This window comes from Bos indicus, chromosome 21 (genome assembly GCF_029378745.1).
Source record: "Bos indicus isolate NIAB-ARS_2022 breed Sahiwal x Tharparkar chromosome 21, NIAB-ARS_B.indTharparkar_mat_pri_1.0, whole genome shotgun sequence".
Taxonomy (NCBI): Eukaryota; Metazoa; Chordata; class Mammalia; order Artiodactyla; family Bovidae; genus Bos; species Bos indicus.
The window spans coordinates 13,369,925-13,385,494 of NC_091780.1; the positions used below are offsets into that span (position 1 = coordinate 13,369,925).

The window sequence follows — 15,570 nt, forward strand, 5'->3', positions numbered from 1 at the left end:
TTACAATAACTGTCTTCCCCAGACTATGCCACAGAGTCTTATTTCCCAGTGTTCGAGCTAACCTTCTACTCTCTGAAAATCTCACCCTCTCCCTGGATACCTGGTTTCTAAGGAAGAGTGTCATCACGAAGCAGGAAGTATTTGTCGAAGTGAATCAGGTACAAGCACAAAATGCTTTGCCAGTAGCAACCCCTCCCGAAGCAGTAAGGAGGACAAAAGAAAATCAGGGATGGAAGACAGTCTACCTTTTAATTTGGCTTCGCCTAGTTCAGACTGGCCAGGTTTACCTATGACCTGTGGTGTTGACCAAGCTTGTCAGTTAAAGCTAAACACATTTCACAGTGGCAGCCAGCCAAAAACATAAATTCTGCCAAAAACTAAACACTGTAGAAGGTCTGTCTAGTTTCAAAGTGTCTATGCCAACTGCACAGTTCACGGGGCGTTGTGGGTGTGATTTTGCAGAAGCACTGGCGGGGTAGTCTTAAAGCCTCCAGCTCTCTGATGTGGGGAAAGGTCTCAAGAGTTTTCTTCACCTCCTATGAAATAACCAAGGCTGGATGTGGGGAATGTCTAATAAAAAATAAGGCCATCGAATTTGGTGATATGCCCACTGGATAGCTTCAAGGTACAAAGTTTCCAGACAGCCCTGTGGGGGATGCAGCGGAGAAGGTTGTGGGGAAGTGCAGGAAGTCTGTGTGGACCCTCCTTTAAAATATTTGGGGGACCTCCCTGGTGATCCTGGCTTCCTGGGTGGTGCTAGTGGTAAATAACCCACCTGACAATGCAGGTGATGTAAGAGATGCAGTTTAGATCCCTGGGTTGGGAAGATCCCCTGCAGGAGGAAATGGCAACCCACTCCAGTATTCTTGCCTGGAGAATCCCGTGGACAGAGGAGCTTGGTGGGCTACAGTCCCTAGCATTGCAGAGTTGGACATGACTGAAGCAACTTAGCCCACAGGCACCTGGTGATCCAGTGGCTAAGACTCCAAGCTCTCAGTGCGTGGCGGGGGTTGGGGTTGGGGTGGGGTTTGATCCCTGGAGAGGGAACGAGACCCCATATGCCTCAACTAGGAGTTCACCTGGTATTGAAGATCCCACATGCAGCAACTAAGACCTAGAGCAGCCAAATAAAATGAATAAATATTAAAAACAACAACAAAAGAAATACTTGAGGTTATAAGGAAGGGGCAAAGAATAGGGTTGTAAAAAGGTTGAGCTTAAGGGATTGAGGACTGCAGTTTTGTTTTATTGTCTATTTTAAAATTAGATGAAATCTAAGAATATCTCATATGGCATCAGATTCTTGGAGTCTATATCCCAAGCTGAGCACTGCAGTGACATGTGGGAACCACACGGCTCTACCCAATGACTTGGGAATGCGGGGATCCATAAATACAAGGGCATACATTGTCTAAGAATAAACACACATTCGCATTTTACTGCCTTTGTTTAACAGATATTTTTGACAGATTGCTGTGTGCCGAGTGCTGAGAATAAAACAATGAACTGTTCTCTCCAAGCACTTTAATTTCATGGATGGTTTAGACAAGGAAGCAGGCAGTTAAAAAGGCTGTGTGGTGTGTGCTCAGTCACATCTAACCCTTTGCGACGCCATGGACTGTAGCCTGCCAGGCTCCTCTGGCCACAGGATATTCTAGGCAAGAATATTGCAGTGGATTTCCATTTCCTTCTCTAGATCTTCCTGACCCAGGGATTGAACTGGAGTCTCCTGCATCTCCTGCCCCAGCAGGCGGATTCTTTACACCTGCTCCAGTATCAACCTGCCTACCTGGGAAGCCCGTTAGGAACAATGGATCAAGTGCTCTCAGAGGGATGAGCATAGACGACGGTAGGGGTATACAGATGGGGCGTCTTAATCTTTGGGAATGTCAAAGAAATCCAGGGAGCTTCTAGGAGGATCTGGAGGATTGTGGGAGTCAGTTCAGTGAGACGAAAGGGAAGGAGTCTTCTGTGCACAGGAAATAGCTCCTGGAAAGTGCCCTCATGGAAATCATGTTGGATAAGGAGACATTTGAGTTGAGACCTGGAGAATTCCAGTTCAGGAGAATTTTGCGGATTTCAGGAGAAAGGCCCTGGGAATGATGTGCACTTGATGGGTTCAAGGAACAGTGAAGAAAGCAATGTGGTCATAGTCCACAAGTCCACCACTCACGGTCTGTTCTGATTTCTGGTCCCCAGTGGGCCATATTCTCTCCCATTAACTCTCTGAAACATGGCCCAGTTGGTATTTCCATGAGTCCTTCCCCTCTGCATCCCCTGCCATCCTCACTTTGGTTCCTAACTTTCTACAGTTGAATTCCTCTTCAACTGCAGATCAGAATGTTAGTTTTCTTGCTTATAGTAGTAAAGAGCCCTAAACAAAGGGCCCAGCTTCAGCCATTTCTGTCTCACAGTGATCCTGGCTTCCTTTTTCTGGCTTTGAACCAATGCCTTGAGTTACCAGCCTCTGTGTATAATTCTGCTCCAAGGAATTCCTCATGCTACAGCAGCACTGAGTCCTGCTTAAACCCAAATGACTTTGGAAGAATCCCTTCTATTTCTCTGCCCTTTGGATCCCCAAGATCAGTGCTCCTTGGTAAATATCAAGGTGACTCTATTCTCTAGTGGCTCAGTCAAGAATCTGCCTGCAACACAGGAGACCCGGTTCAATCCCTGGGTAGGGAAGATCCCGTGCAGAAGGAAGTGGCAACCCACTCCAGTATTCTTGCCTGGAGAGTCCCATGGACAGAGGAGCCTGGCAGATTACAGTCCATGGGGTCACAAAGAGTTGGACATGACTGAATGGCTAACATTTTCTATCTCTGGAAATCATCATTTAGATCTACCAGGCGATCCTTGAGACCCCACACCCTGCTCCCCGGATCCTGTTTCAGCCTGTGTCTAAGGGGCTCTTGACAGGGAGTTCCTGGCAGGCCTCGTGGTTGACATTATGTCACTTAGGACAATCTAGTTCAATATGTGCATTTCAAAGTTGCTCCGGCTCAGAGAGGACTGTAGAAAAGGTAAAGTTTGCAGTTCTGGGTAGTGGTGGTTAGCAGCTCATGGCCTTGGACTTGCCCTCTCTTATTACCATATTAACATATGCATGATTGTACCTGAGGAAGTGCAGAAACGGCAACTGAAGCTGAGAATACTGACTGTAGGATCTCACTCGACAGCAAGGTTTTCTCTAATATTTGCCAAGTTGATGTAACAGGGTGGTCTAAGCAGGGAAGCCATTGTCTAGCTTCCAATGACTAGAAATTGCCTGGATTCATTTGATTTTTTTTTAAGTTAATACATAAAATAATACATTCATCTTTCAAAATGTCAAATAATTCTACTTAAAAGTGTAGTATTTATTTCACTCATCTAAGAACCCAAATTCATGTCTCCCAGGAACAACCACATACTACTGGTATATAACCAATTGTATATATGCATTTTATGTTTTCATTTTTAGAGATCATTAATTGCTTTCCACCAAAGAAGATGAGGATTTCAGCGTCCTTATACCCCCAGTCTAGATTTGTCTCCTTTCTCCACCATTTCCATTCTCCCAATATCAGAGTTGTGTGTTTACACTGGGCTTCTCTGGTGGCTCAGTGGTAAGGAACGTGCCTGCCAATGCAGGAGACGTGGTTTCTGTCCCTGGGTGGGGAAGATCCCCTAGAGAAGGAAATAGTAAGCCGCTCCAGTATTCTTGCCTGGGAAATCCCGTGGACAGGGATTTAGTGGTGGGCTTTAGTCCATGGAGTCTCAAAGAGTCAGACACAGCTTAGTGATTTAGCACACATGCACACATTTACCTTTTTTTTTTTTTTTATGCTTGGTTTTTCTGGCCATGCAGTACAACAGCAGGATCTTAGTTCTACCAATAGGGAGCAAATCCATACCTACTGCGGAAGCACAGACTCTTAGCCACTGGACAGCCAAGGAAGTCCCTGAGTTTACATTATTATGATAGCATAATTTAGCTAATGTTCACAAACTCCTGTAGTATGCCATGATTATGTTTCCTTTCTTGTACACAATTGTGCTTTTCCTGGAGTTTTGAATTTTTTGTTTGCTCAGCTTGCTATGTGTCTCTTAGCAATTCTTCTTCCAAACACTGACAGATATGTAAAACACATTCCCAGTAAGTCAGGCACATCAGGTTATCCGTGAATCCCCTTTTGTAAATGTTAGAGCAGGAAGAAGTTAGAAATGACATCCTTGTATGTAAAGTAATAAAAAAAAATGGTGGGGACTGGCAGAAGAGGTCTTGTAAAATTTGTTTTAGGTGTTGGCATTCTCCTGTATACCTCTTCCACAGAAAGACAACAGATTGCATTAAAAAAATGTATTCAGAAATAAATATTCTTGTTATAGGAAGAGGCTTGAGCAGTAGTATCTGGTGATTCTTACTCTATCCATCATTAAAAAAAATACCAGGTAGATATCTGCTAGTCAATTGAAAGTTAAAAGAGAATGTCTATTAAAATGTCTTCCAGCTTAAGCAGAGAGTGCCTGTGAAAACACAGGAAGAACATTGTGGACCCATTAAACAGACGAACTATCTGGGGACTCTGTGTGTGTTCCCATATGCATTCATATACACACATGTTAATTATGATGCATGCAATCTGTTTCATTATATAAAAGCAACAAAAAGTTTCCCAGTTAGTTAATAAACATTGCAAAATTCTGCTACCAACACCTGAGTCCCAGTAATTAAGTATGAAGGGTAAATTTTACTTGTGAACATAAATGCAAAAATATTCAATGTAAGTCCAATGTGTCAAATTTAGCAAAATATTAAAGTCTCTCTTATGGGTAACTGATCTATTCCATGAGTTCATGTATTTTTGAAGACGCTCATCACTAATAATATATTGAATTAGTAAGTCAAGTGAGAATAGACATTTGAACAAATTCATTCCCATTCTTGTTTTTTAAGAAACATATTTTAAAGTAGAAATAGATGAGTATTTTAACATGATAAAAAACACAGTATTTGGGGTTAAAAAAAAACACAGTAAAACACATTAATGAGCATCAAAAAAGGAAGGGTTCTATGAAAAATGAGGTTTGAGAATACTGTTTAAAACAGAATACATTTGAGTCAGTTCTAATGAGGTGGATGAAACTGGAGCCTATTATACAGAGTGAAGTAAGCCAGAAAGAAAAACACCAATACAGTATACTAACGCATATATATGGAATTTAGAAACATGGTAACAATAACCCTGTATGCGAGACAGCAAAAGAGACACAGACGTATAGAACAGTCTTTGGACTCTGTGGGAGAGGGAGAGGGTGGGATGATTTGGGAGAATGGCATTGAAACATGTATAATATCGTATAAGAAACGAATTGCCAGTCCAGGTCCGATGCAGGATACAGGATGCTCGGGGCTGGTGCACTGGGATGACCCAGAGGGATGCTACAGGGAGGGAGGTGGGAGCGGGGTTCAGGATGGGGAACACGTGTACACCCGGGGCGGATTCATGTTGATGTATGGCAAAACCAATACAATATTGTAAAGTAATTAGCCTCCAATTAAAATAAATAAATTTAAATTTTTTATAAAAAGTTAAAAAAAAAACAACCGTAAATAACAGGCCAGAAACAGCAACAATTACAACCAGATTTCTTATTTGCAGATCTCCTCAAAAGCTTTTATGTTCTAACATGAATGTGAGTTTCTAAGAAGCTATTTACTTATTTTAACATTTAAAAATTTGTGTTGGAGTCTAGTTGATTTACAATGTTGTGTTAATTTCTGCGGCACAGCAAAGTGATTCAGTTATACATATGTATGGTTTTTTTTTTATTCTTTTCTGATTTTATTATTTCTTTTATGATTTATCACAGGATACTGACTGTAATTCCCTGTGCTATACAATAGGACCTTGTTTATCCATCCTATATATACCAGTTTGCATCTGGTAATCCCAAACTCCCAGTCCTTCCCTCCTCCCACCCCTGGCAACACAAGCTTGTTCTCCATATCTGTGAGTCTGTTTCTGTTTTGTAGATATCCCAAGAAGCTATTTAATGTTCAATATAAGAATTAACCCCCTTCCTCTCCCCATTAACATGATTTGTGACTCGTTTCTCTCTTGCCAAGAATGTTCATTGTCAATACTATGCTATGAATTAACTTTGTTCTGGAAGATCCAGCCAATGCAGTATGCCATGAGTAGATATGAGGTTATGAACATTGGAAAGCATGATAATAATCTATCATTCTTACAAATGACTCACCAGCCCTCTTGATATAACAAGAGAACAACTAAAAATTATGCATATTGAAAAAACGATTTCTTTCTTTATAGCAAAAATAACAAAACGATACTCTGGGATAGCTGCAGCCAAAACTAGGTACAACAATAAAGACACAATATAACTTTACCAAGAAACGTGGAAGAGCTGGAGAGATAATGTGGCTGTTACTGCATAGGAATACTACCCAGATGTTTATTTTCCAAAATTAATTTTAGGTTTAATATCATAGAAACCAAGACGTTATTTATGTGCAAGCAAACGTGAGATGGAAAAGGGTTGATAATGAATCTCCAAAATACATCTGGAAGAATAAATATTAGAGAATTGCCCAAAAACATATTCTTGAAAAAATAATAAATTTAACTTTATTTGCCATCATGTCAGATATAAAAATATCACGCATAGTTGCCCTAGTTAAATAATACAGGAACTAATAAGCAAAAAAAAAAAGAAAGAAAATTGAATTGATAATATATGAACAGCCTCTTTTGATGCATACATATTGGATATTGCTAAAATACACGCGAAACCTACTATCACAAATAATTGAGAAAAGAGGAATGATTACATGCATCTGATGGACTGAATAGCTAAATGGAAAAAAAGTAAAACCATGCAAGAAGTGAAAGAAAATATATGTGAGGGTATATCTGATTGGAGGGTGAAAGAGTCTTTCTAAACATAACCCCAAGGAAGGATACAAACAAAATGATTGCTGGGCTTGAGGCTCTAAGAGGGAAAACTTCTCAATAAAACAGCTAACGTCTTAAGATTAAAGGACAAATGCACATTGAAAAAACATTGAAAAATATGAAAATCGGTGATAAAAAATAAATGTAAATGTGAGTAAAGTGCTCAGTCACTAAGTCGTATCCAACTGTTTTGTGGCCCTCCCCAACTGTAGCCCACCAGGCTCCTCTGTCCATGGGATTCTCCAGGCAAGAATATTGGAGTGGGTTTGCCATTTCCTTCTCCGGAGATCTTTCCAACCCAGGAATTGAACGACAGTCTCCTGCGTTGGCAGACAGATTCTTTACCACTTGAACCATCTGGGAAGCCCAAATGTGACTAAACTCATGACTAATTCACAAAAGTGGAAACACAAATAGTGACTATATAGACAAAAGCCCAACTCAGTGATTATCAAAGAAATGCTAGTTAAAAGTTAACATGCTAACTAACAGATTAGCAGAGATTAAAGATGCTTAATTCTTGTAATGATGCAATGGTAAATATGTGCCACACACAGTGAGACCATAAACTGGTATGTTTTTTTTTTCTAGAAAGTATATTTAGTATGTATATTTAGAAATATATATCAAGAGTCTTGAAATAGTTTGCAGTTTTTGATCTGATACTTCTCCCTTTAATGATGAAACTGCTGGAAGAAGTAACAGACACAAGCACTATGCTTTAAAATGTTCACGACAATTTTTATTCATTAATAAAATGGGAGGAAAGCACCCACTTCAAAAATGAAGAGTGATTACAAAAATTGTGACATCTTCAAATAATGAAATATCACATCAACATCAGAATGCTTGCTTTAAAATATTATTCGATAACAGTGGACAAGGTTATGCTAAAACGTTATAGAAAAAGACAGGATACAGAAGTGTATGTGTAAGATAATCCTGACTCATCATTAAAAAAGAGTGTCAGAAAACAGTGTCCACATGTAAATGTCAATATGCTATTAGAAATAATTTTTAAATACCCAAGGTAATTTTCAGAATTTAAAGATTCCCTAAGGTGAACTTTTATACATTATCAGGTAAACACAGCACATATAATTATTAAAAAGTGCAAATATTTGAATGAATGAATGCATTGCTTCTGGCAGTTTTATTCTATTCCTAGAAAGGGCCTGGGGTGGCCACAATGAGTTGTATTTCTGACATGATTTTGTTATTAGTACAGACATTAAGAAAACAGCGGGGAAAGTAGGGGGGAGCAAATTGAGAGAGTATAATTGATATATATATATACATATATATATATATATACACACACACACACACACACATACACACATACATCTCACCATATGTAAGATAGATAGATAGTGGGAAGCTGCTGTTTAGCACAGGGAGCTCAGCTTGGTGCTCTGTGATGACCTTGAAGGGTGGGAATGAGGGGGTTGGAGGGAAATATAAGAGGGAAGGGATATATGTATACTTATAGGTGACTCTGTTGTATATCAGAAACCAACACAACCAACACAAAGCAATCATCCTTCAATTAAAAATTTAAAACAAACAAAACAAAAACCAAATGTAACAATAATGAAAAAGCTTGAAGTAGTCTTGAGAATTACCCAAATGTGACCCAGTGACAGGAAATGAGCTAAGGCTGTTGGGAACATGGCACTGAAAGACTTGCTCCACGCAGGGTTGCCACAAACTTTCATTTTGTAAAAATGTGCAACATCTGTGAAGCACAGTAAAGCCAATGCAACCTTAAACATTCTCATCTTAAATGCAGATCACTAATGAATTTGTTGAAACAAAAATGGCATTTAAAACAGATATCTTAGGTCATTTCATTTCCTAATTACTATGTATTTAGTTGTCTGGATATTATATACACAGTATCTTCTTCAATTCCATTCAAAGAAGAAATACTTGAAGTTAAAAAACAAAACAAAACTTGGATGAGGAGAGGTCCAAGCCCACTCTGTTTTCAAAATGGGTAAACAGGGTGACTTAAGAAATCTTATAGAATTTATAAAGGGATGTAAAATCCACTATGCAAATTATAAAACCTACATCATATAAGTTACACTAGTTTCCCAAAACTTTGACCAAAACAGAAAGCATCCTTTTCATCAAGCTAGAAAAATACCTGGGGTTAGATAAATTTATAATGATGATTATCAATCAATCAATCTTGATTTTTTGATATTGTATCTGTTAATTGCTTTGTAAGATCTTGTTTACCATCTCAAAACACAGCTTTTATCATCTGTAACATAACTGCCTTTTCTTCCATAATTCAATATTTTGTTGATTGTGTTGGTAATTTCTGATTTTGTGCATGCCAAGTGGCTTCAGTCATGTCCGACTCTTTGTGACCCCCATAGATTACAGTCCGCCAGGCTCCTCTATCCATGGGATTCTCCAAGCATGAATACTGGAGTGGGTTGCCATTTCCTTCTCCAAATTCTTGTGAGCTCCAGTTTATTCCATAAAAACAGATACTTTTTGCAACCAAGGTCAAACAAAATGGGTGGTGTTATTCCTTCTGAGATGTTGAAATTTGGGGGAAGATCAAGCAACAGTGGTGATGGTAGAAATACCCTCTTCTTGACATAAAATGCAATTTTAGTTACACAATTGAGAAAAATTAGCCACATTAATTCTGGACAGAGGACCCGGCGGGCTACAGTCCATGGGGTCGCCAAGAGCTGGACACGACTGAGAGACTAACACACACACACAGCCACATTAATTGGAGAAAAAGAGTTGTGATGCAGAACTTTTCTTGGAAAGATAGGTATTTTTAGTTTCTCCAATGAGCCCGACCTTGGCTTTCTTACAGTAATTGCAATAGAGAAGATACCTAAATCTGTTAGATCACTGCCAAATTCTTTGGGGCAGAGCTTCCCTTCTTGCCATCCATTTCATTTTTCCTGTCTGTTTTTCTAGGAGAAGCTCCATCTGAATAAACTGCAGATCAGCTCCTCCTTTCTGGCTTATTTCTGTAGTTGTGTTTGTATATTTTTCTTTATCGCAGTCCTAATCCACATCATTCTCATGTGTTATATGCTATATGGACACTCAGCTTCCAGGGATTCCCTGGTAGCTCAGATGGTAAAGAGTCTGCCTGCAATGTGAGAGACTGGAGTTTGATCCCTGAGTCGGGAAGATCCCCTGAAGAAGGAAATGGCAACCCATCCCAGTATTCTTGCCTGGAAAATCCCATGGACAGAGGAGCCTGGTGGGCTACAGTCCACAGGGTTACAAAGAGTCCGACACGACTGAGCGATTTCACTTTCACTTTCATATACTATACGGACTCTCAGCTTCCATGAAGAGTTTCAGCCGGTTTCTAAGACTTTGAGAAACCTATATGCAGGTCAGGAAGCAACAGTTAGATCTGGACATGGAACAACAGACTGGTTCCAAATAGGAAAAGGAGTACGTCAAGGCTGTATACTGTCACCCTGCTTATTTAACTTATATGCAGAGTACATCATGAGTACATCATGAGAGACTGAGCACATACACTCATTGCTACGGTGGCCCAGGTCTTAAGAAATTTGTCTTCCAAACAGTGTTTGTTTTGTTTGTTTGTTTTTCATGGAGTTCTGATAATGAAGTCCATAATTTTGTATAGGTTGCTCTCTAACATTTGTAACATCCATGCATGATAGTATCCAGAGGCTGGTTAAAATGTTTATGTTAGGTCAAGTAGCATTTGCATTTTAGTATTTACAAATTAATTATTACAGTGTTTGCTGGCAAAACAAACTCTCTGTTCGATGAGTATTATATAAATTTACATCAGTGCTAGTTTCTATTTACCATCTGAACCACCAGGGACCATTATTTGGGAGGAAATACTAAATAATTTGACTTGTATATACAATTTGCCTGTATGTGTCTGTATGTGTGTTTGTCGGTATGTAATGTAGGTGTGTGTGTTGTGTGTATGTGTGTATATATTATATTATATCATGTCATATTACATCATATCATATCATATATATTATATAGTGGGCTTCCCTGCGGCTCAACGATGAAGAATCTGCCGGTCAATGCAGGAGACAGGATTTGATCCCTGGGTCAGGAAGATCCCCTAGAGAAGGAAATGGCAACCTACTCCAGTATTCTTGCCTGGAGAATCTCATGGACAGAAGAGCCTGACAGGCTTCACTCCAAGGGCTTGCAAAACGAGTTGGACATGGCTCAGCAACTAAAGAACAAACAATAAATATTATATAGTATTTTTTTCCCCAAGAAGGACTTACATTTTTATATCTGACTTGATGACTAAACTAGATCCTTTACAAAGGAACACACAGGGTTTCCCTGGTGGCTCCGTGGTAAAGAATCCCCCTTCCCAAGAAGGAGACACAGGTTCGATCCCTGATCTGGGATGATCCCACATGCCACAACTATTGAGCCTGTGCTCTCGAGCCCAGGAGGCACACCTACTGAGCCCAAGCACTGCAACTAACGAAGCCCCTGCGCCCTAGATCCTGCGCTCTGCGACGAGACAGACCTCCGCAATGCGAAGTCCATGCACCACAGCTAGAGAGCTGTCCCCACTCTCTGCAACTAGAGAAAAAGCCTGTGCAGCAGCAAAGATCCAGCACAGCCAAAAATAAATAAAATTATATAAATATATATAAAAGGAACATACATGCCGCATGCCCCTGGTCACTGGTTCTCTTTCTTTATCTCCTTTGCTGTCTGTCAAAGAGAATCCAGGGTCTTCAACATTATTCTCTAGTATTACAGTCTGATTGTATCTCAGGGTAGCCCAATGATATTTACACAGCAACACTAAATCTCTTCAAGTCTGTGACCTGTGTCCTGGTGTTGTCAGCGAGGGTGACAGGACATGCTCACGAAGCCTGTCAGGATCATTTCAACAGCACGTGGGAAGGACTGACCCCTCCTCTCCCCGGATCAGAGAACATTGTGTCAGCTCTTAACTACGGTTCAGCATGCAGCACTCCGGGCTACTTTTTATTTCCTGGATTTACAAGGTACCGTCCTGGAATACCTGATCTTAGCCTGTAAACTCCCTAAATTCTCCAGTAGAAACTGCAGGGTGTCCTGAATTGGAGTTTTAAAATGGAACTTCATCTGTCGTGCCAGGACACACACTCCTCGAGGTCAAAGTTGACAGGACGGGAGAGGCGGTCCGTCCAATCGACTTTCCAGCCGAGCGCAGATTCCACCATCTGCGGCCAAAGTCAGCAGAGTTGGGAATCATAAACAGGAGGTCTGGAACCGTCCCTTCCAGCTTAGGCAGTTGAAATCTGGCAGGAAGAGTCTGACAAGCCATTCAAATAGGTCCCAAAACACATCTGTGGAAGTGAGGAAGGATCAAGCTGAGCCAGTCAAAACCAGCAGGGGGGTTTAGATAGGAAAGGCTGAAAATTGCCCTCCTGGAGCAGAAGGTAACCAACCACACGTGTTAAAAGTGAAAGATGGGCCCAGCACTGTGCCAGGTGGCGTGCAGGAGGCGACGGGTGGGTGTGAGCCTTAAATTGAGACTTCAGGAAGCTTAGATCTACTTGGTTTTCCAGACGAGGGGAGGTGAGGGACCACACAAGTCGCCTGGGACTTCGCTGTTACTCTGATCTTTCTGACACTCTTTCCTCATCAATATAAGAAGCTTCATAGGTTTAATTTTCAGCCAAACCATATCCAATAATAATTCCCAACCCCCAGACCCTCATCATGTTTAGTTATTATTGGAGGAGGCCAAGGGAGTAATGAGGGCGTCCCTGGAAGCTCAGATGGTAAAGAATCTGCCTGCCATACAGGAGACCCGGATTGAATCCCTGGGTCGGGAAGATCCCTTGGGGGATCTTGCCCAGAGAATTCCATGGACAGAGGAGCTTGGTGGGCTACAATCCATGGGGTCCCAAAGAGTCACATACTATCAAGCGACTTGCTCTTTTCACTTCAAGGGAATGCTCAAAATAAAAAAGGACAAGAGAAAAGATGGCTAAAATCCCAACTGTTTCAAGTGAAGGGTGAAAGAATTAAAAAATAAGCCCAGAGCGACAATAAAAACAAAAACAGTCGACTGAAATGACCCTTGATGAGGAAAGAAGAGACAGAGGAACTGAAAAAAAAAATAAAATAAAGACATACACACACAAAAAACCCCAAAACTGTCATCAAAGGGCTAACATTTTAGAGGAAAGTGGCAGACAGGGAGAGACCTCATTTTCAGGAATTTTGTGTGCTCGTTGTTAAACACAGTCATGATTAAACAAGAAAATATATAAATTGCAATCAAATGAATTATCTTAAAGGTAATAAATATTGAAAGCTCATTTGCTAATTTCTATGTGATGTTTACTACTTTTATACCGTGAAAATCATTTGTGTCTGTCTTTTCTGGAATGAATGGTGAGCTCCTTTGCCTCTCTTCCCAATTCTAGTTTTGAAGATTTCAGATTCGTGGTTTGAAATCAGCTGTAGTGGGAACATGTACACCACTGACATCAGGAAAAGCTAAAAATACACAAAGTACATGGAATTAGATACACTGGGGCCAGGCAGGCGTGTCTTTCATGAATTTGACTTCTTATCTTTTATGAAAAGTTTTTAAATTGGGCTACAATTACCTTACAATGTTGTGTTAGTTTCTTCCATACAGCAACATGAATTGGCTATATGGATGCATATATCCCCTCCCTCTTTGAGCCTCCCTCTCCCTCTCCCATCCCGCCTCTCCAGGTCGTCATGGCACACCGAGCTGACTCGTTTATTATTTTGCTGGTTTTCTAGACTTAAGAAGGTGATTGTGGCAAGCGCGGTTTTGCGCCAGGTCGTCAAGATGTCGTTCCCCAAGTATAAGGCATCGCGCTTGGCCAGCCTACCTACTACCCTCGACCCAGCTGAATACGACATATCTTCTGAAACCCGGAAAGCACAAGCCAAGCGATTGGCCATAAGATCCCGGCTTAAACGGGAATACCAGCTTCAGCACTACGACCCTAGTTGCCGAGGGGTTATCGAAGATCCTGCCTTGGTTCGTTGGACCTACGCAAGATCAGCAAATATCTATCCCAATTTCAGACCCAATACCAAGATCTCCCTCTTAGGGGCTCTGTTTGGAATTGGGCCCCTCATCTTCTGGTGTTATGTTTTCAAAACTGACAGAGATAGGAAAGAAAAACTTATCCAGGAAGGAAAATTGGATCAAACATTTAACATCTCATATTAAGTCTGACAATGATGTCTATATGTACTATTGTTTAAATAAATCAATTAATCATTAAAAAAAAAAGAAAGTGATACACAGTGGGAAAAGTATTTATCAGATCAGATCAGTCATTCAGTCGTGTCCAACTCTTTGCGACCCCACGAATCGCAGCATGTCAGGCCTCCCTGTCCATCACCAACTCCCGGAGTTCACCCTGACCCATGTCCATCGAGTCAGTGATGCCATCCAGCCATCTCATCCTTTGCTGTCCCCTTCTCCTCCTGCCCCCAATCCCTCCCAGCATCAGAGTCTTTTCCAATGAGTCAACTCTTCACATGAGGTGGCCAAAGTACTGGAGTTTCAGCTTTAGCATCATTCCTTCCAAAGAAATCCCAGGGCTGATCTCCTTCAGAATGAACTGGTTGGATCTCCTTGCAGTCCAAGGGACTCTCAAGAGTCTTCTCCAACACCACAGTTCAAAAGCATCAATTCTTGGGTGCTCAGCCTTCTTCACAGTCCAACTCTCACATCCATACATGACCACAGGAAAAACCATAGCCTTGACTAGACGAACCTTAGTTGGCAAAGTAATGTCTCTGCTTTTGATTATGCTATCTAGGTTGGTCATAACTTTCCTTCCAAGGAGTAAGCGTATTTTAATTTCATGGCTGCAGTCACCATCTGCAGTGATTTTGGAGCCCAGAAAAATAAAGTCTGACATTGTTTCCACTGTTTCCCCATCTATTTCCCATGAAGTGGTGGGACCGGATGCCATGATCTTCATTTTCTGAATGTTAAGTCAACTTTTTCACTCTCCACTTTCACTTTCATCAAGAGGCTTTTGAGTTCCTCTTCACTTTCTGCCATAAAGATGGTGTCATCTGCATATCTGAGGTTATTGCTATTTCTCCCGGCAATCTTGATTCCGGCTTGTGCTTCTTCCAGTCCAGCGTTTCTCATGATGTACTCTGCATATACGTTAAATAAACAGGGTGACAATATACAGCCTTGACAAACTCCTTTTCCTATTTGGAACCAGTGCAGATTAAATTTAAAATGTGTTAAATTTTTCTTTATCTGTTACCTTGTGAATTGCACAAGTAATTAAGACAATATTCTTTCTACTATTTGAAGACTATTGTCTGATTCAGGAAGAGAAGGAGTAAGTGGAATTTCCATACATATCTTGGTTATTTCACCTTCATATTTCCTGCTAAAAGAAAAGAAAGCATCTACCAGCATTCATGTTGAAACTACATTCAATCATCTCTACTGCAGTTACAGGCTGGTTATGGATATGTTAGATTCAGGAAAATATCAACAAAAGTATTCTATGAGAATCAATTGGCAATATGAAATTTGTAACAGAGTATTTTGCAACTGTGCTGCAATCCATGGAGTTGG

At 40.6% G+C, this 15,570-nt stretch overlaps 1 pseudogene; it reads left to right on the plus strand.

The window, feature by feature from the left end:
- The first annotated feature begins 13,764 nt into the window (after positions 1 to 13,764).
- LOC109575262 (NADH dehydrogenase [ubiquinone] 1 beta subcomplex subunit 4 pseudogene) lies at positions 13,765 to 14,257 on the plus strand (annotated as a pseudogene).
- Positions 14,258 to 15,570: the final 1,313 nt, after the last annotated feature.